Source organism: Rhagoletis pomonella, unplaced genomic scaffold (genome assembly GCF_013731165.1).
Source record: "Rhagoletis pomonella isolate Grant_MI unplaced genomic scaffold, Rhpom_1.0 Rhpom_scaffold_00001, whole genome shotgun sequence".
Lineage (NCBI taxonomy): Eukaryota > Metazoa > Arthropoda > Insecta > Diptera > Tephritidae > Rhagoletis > Rhagoletis pomonella.
In genome coordinates, this window is record NW_023458555.1 from 10,581,574 (window position 1) to 10,586,524 (window position 4,951).

Here is a 4,951-nt window from a genome sequence, read left to right on the forward strand (position 1 = left end):
CAAAGTTATAATACCCTTGTGCACAAGTGCGCTCGGGTATAATAAAACCAATTAAATGAAAGAAAAAATAATACAAAAATGTTTTAAACGAAAAAAGGTATAATAAGGTAAAACAAAAAAAATAATAAAGATGAAATCGCAAAGGTGTATTCCTTATAGTATTTTTGTAAACTAAAGGCCGCTAAAATTTAGTATAGAAAAATTTTAACATCAAATAAATACAAAAATTTACCAAAAACGAGACTAATTAAATTATAATACTACATAAAAGCTAGTAAGAAAAGAAATAGAAATAAATAAAAACTAAAATTAAAAATCAAGGAAATGCAATAAAAAATTCCATAAAATAGCATTAAAACAAAATCTAGTTAAAAATAAATGTAGTTTATATAAAACAATAATATAAAATTATTAATTTAAATAAAATAAAATACCGTAAAATAAGATAAAACGAAATAAAAAAATTTATATAATATAAAAAAAAAACTATAAAATTAGTTAAATTTAATTGAAAATAAAATCAAATTAAGTTCTAATTGAAATAAATTAAAATAAAATTTAATCAAAAAAATTCAATAAACGAGAAAACGTGCAAACCTTGTATGTAAGTACATACATACATACCTAATGTATATTAGGGCGGATCAAAACTTTGTCTCTTGAAATCGTAAAGTTAAAAAATTAAACGGAATAGAATAAAAGATAAAATAAAAGTTAGTAAAAAATTAAATAAAAATAACTAAAAAAATTAGTAAATACAAATAAAATTAAGAATAAAATAGCATTAATCAAAAAAGTTAAATAAAAATACTAAGTTGAATAAATTGAGTTTATTAAAAAAATTTGGACTGATAAAATATAATGAAATTAAAATAAGGAAAAAAATAAAATAAATAAAACAAAAAGTAAAATAAAGTTTAGTTACACTTTATATAAAATATACTTTGATTACATTTTTTTAATTCAGGAAAAATTTACAAATTCAATAATGAATTCTAATGATAAAAAATTACATAAATCAATACATTTATGCCAATAAAACGTGGACACTTTGTAGTAAGTACATGCTTAATGTGTATTTGGGCGGATAAAAATTTTGTTAATAGTTTAATTATGCTGGTATTAATTAAAAAAAAAAAGTTTCTTGAAGCAGAGAGCGAAAATGAATTTCGAATCGTATCTGGAAGAGCAAATCTGTAGTCTTACATTTATTATTAGAAAATTCTTCAGAATTGAATACAATAAATTTTTTTTTTTTTCAGAACACAATTATGTTCCCAAATCCCAATAGTCTGTCCAGATCTTACTACTGGAAATCTGTACGTTTCTTTCTGTGAGAATTGTTGCAAGAACATCTTTGTTCATTTTGAATGCAGCTATAGAAATCTGTAGCCGTCTCGTCAACTTTTGGCATGATATCACATTCTCAGTCAGTATGTGAGGAAAACGGGACTCGAAGTTGAAAATATTTCAGCTCTGAATATGTAAATATGGTTGGCCTCTCAGCTATATTATTTACAATTTATAATAGTGTGGTTTCACCTGATCTAGTTCAAGAGGCCTTTTTCTCTGAGTCCGGTATGCAACCTTTTTGTGAATTTCGCCAGATAACTCACAGCATAGTGCAACTTTTCTGCCAGCACAGCCACCTGCCGCCACTATTAAGTCGCGAAGTTTTTTATAAGATGACTGAATTTAAAATCCACAACGCATTTATGTCTAATAATAAAAGCTAAAAATAAATATATCGCTTACCTCAGCAGCAGTGACACACCCTAATGTGCCAATATAAAATAAATGAAATACAAGTGAATTTTTCAGTGTAATTAATATTCAAATGACCACCGCGAAAATGTAATGTAAATGTAAATGAAACAACGACGTCAGCAGCTCAGCACCATTTGTGAATGAATGAATTAATCGACAACAGCTACACGATCCAAATGTTGAAGTTGTTATTTATGATCGGCCACAACAACACAGCAAAGGGGAACACAGCTGCTCAGACTTTGTCGGCACCTAATTTGCATGCAACTCACAGCAAACACCAGCAACAGCACCAACATCAACAATAACAACGACAACAACAACAACAAAAGCGAGCGCAACAGGAAAAAAAAAATGTCAGCTAATTAATGAAATCTGCGTGTTTAGTTGCAAATAAATCGTTGTCACTGTGTCGAATTGTCGTCGAATTGTCGTCGTAGTGACGTTGTCTGCCTGCCACCATTGGATGAATAAAATATTTGTTGTGGCATAAATATGCGCGCCCGCAGACGCACGTGTTGCATATTAAATACAAAATTTTAAAATTTTACACTATGCAAGTGAATACCCAATGCACGAACGCAATTAAACATAAATCAGTTGAGTGAAAAGTAAACAAAAATAAAATAAATCAAATTGTATGAAAACAGTGATGGTATGTAATAAATTTAGCGCCACTTGAGCTTCCTCTTCTCACCTTTGTTTGTTGCTATTTTAAGCGGCGCATTTGAATCGCATGCATAATTGATAAGCCTAAGGAGTGTACGTACGTATGTATGTATGTATGTGTTGTGTACGCCTTCAAGCGCAAAAAAAAAAAATATCTGTAATCAAAACAAAAGGGTTAAGTGTGTTACCGATTAAATTGTAATACAAAAGTTTTTAATAGAATAAGTGTATTACGCCACGATGTCGAGAGATCGCAATTACACGTGCCAAGATGCGGCTGAGCGTCAAGAATTGCTGAGCTTCGCACCTAAAGTGCAAGTAGTGCAACGCAAAATGAGCGAACGCAGCTGCTGTGAGGCGGCACCTTTGGTTGGCGGCGCTATTGATGACGCGTCTGCTGCTGGCGTTGAGCTGATTGAAGCAGATGCTGCGAAATGCTGGTTGATGAGCGCGTCGCAGGAGAAGCAGCGATTGCGACGAAGTGACGAAGGTGAGTGGCCACAATTGTGTATGTAATTGTGTATGCCGTTTTATTTTCTAAAAAAAAAATATATATTTTTGTGTTATCACTCCCTCCCACTATATCCAAAACTCATAACTATTATTGGTGGCACCCATTCCGTCCATTATTGGTAGGTTGTTGGTTTTCCTTTTATCTGTAATACGTGTACTTATTCGGACCATAAATGCGATTTTTTCGAATTTATCGGCCCTGGTCCACCTACCGGAATCCAGGCAATGGGCTATCTGAATTTAATGGGTGCAACAGAAACAGAAGGGACATCGCGACCTAGAAGACCCTGACGGCCAAAGATAATATCAGCCAGTTAACATTTTCTTGGTGGATGAATTCTTGATATTAAGGACATCGACTGTGGAAGGACTGCGGTTTTGCAGGCTTAGTCTGGCCAATACCGGATGATCACACAATGTGCTTCGACGTCTTCTCCTATCCAAGACAAAGACGGTAATTCGTCTCTGTGCATAGGCCAATCAGGTGCATGTGAGAGGGCGCAGGTTGTTATGACCGGTGAAATAACCAACTAATAATTTTTTGTTGGATAGTGTACTCAAAAGATTTATATATTTCCTAGCGAAAGGAAGTGTTTTCTGTGAGGAACTTCGTCTTCTTCTTTATTGGCGTTGTGACCGCCTAAGCGGTTTTGGTCGAGTCCATTAGAGCCCGCCAGTCGCTTCTATTCTGTGCCAACTGACCAAATGTAAATTCCAAGTGGAGCCAAGTCCTTCTTAACTTGGTCTTTCCATCGAGGTGGGGGGCCTCCCTCTTCCTCTGCTACCACCAGCGGGTTTCAAGTTGAATACTTTCAGAGCTGGTGTGTCGGTGTCCATTCGAACGACATGTCCAAGCCATAGGTGTCGCTGTATTTTAATTCGCTCGACTATATATATGTAATATGTATGTCACTGTAAAGCTCATACAGCTCATCGTTCTCGAAAACTCCAAGCTGTTTTCATTGTCCATGCCTCCGCGCCATACACCAGCACGAGCATGATGAATAACTTATAGCGTGTGATTTTTGTATGACGAGCAATGACTGTACTTCTCAATAGCCTACTCAGTCCAAAATAGCACTTGTTGGCAAGAGTGATTCTCGTTGTGAGGAACTACATACTTACTCTTAGTTATTAAATTTAGGTTACCGGATTTCTGAAAAGTATTCTAAGCAGTGGTAGCTACTAACAGCGGAGCAGAGGATCGGTTGCGTTTTATGTAATATGTAGAGGTAAATATCTATTCCGCCAAGCGGTGATAAGTACTTATTCTCCGTAATGGTGAATCCAACCCCGGCCTTTAGCATCCAAGCGTCTCTTGTGAGTCTCACATTAGGAGCCTGCTTTACTTATTTTAATTTACTAATTCCATCAAAGGTGGACGCAAAAAATGTTTATCCGTCCCATTTTCCCCATGCCATGTTGTTGGCTGGTTCCAAATAGCCTCGCCTCTTTCTTGCTTAAAGCTCTGGAGAGGCCATAATCGCTTGTAGGGAACCCAACATGCAAACCGAATCAAGGGTAGGTCGGCCGAGACCGCCTTGCATACAATTATGAAGTCAACTGAGTAAGCCTTACTACATAAGACTTCACTGTGGGATACTTTCTAGATGCAGAGGGGCAAAAGTCAGACCTTTGAGTTAGCTCGCTTTAATTTTTGGTGAGGGGATAATTTTTTCATACCCCCTCTGACTTAACTGAAGGATACTTGAACCTTGTGACAAGACGATCTGCGAACTGCGAACTTGTTTTAAATTTAGTAACATGGAACTCGTTTTGTTCACTAGGAGGTATAAGGCATCCCACGCCCACTTTCTGACAGGGTAAAGTACTTGGGTTTGATTCTTGATAGGAAGGAGGGCCTTTCCTCCAAGATTATTTTCTGTCTCTATTAAACCATAGTTAAGTCCGTTATATTCTATGAAGTCCTTGCCTGGTGGAATGCACTAGAGTTACGTTAATCAGCTGGAGAGAGTGCAACCAGCTTCCCTCATTGGAACCA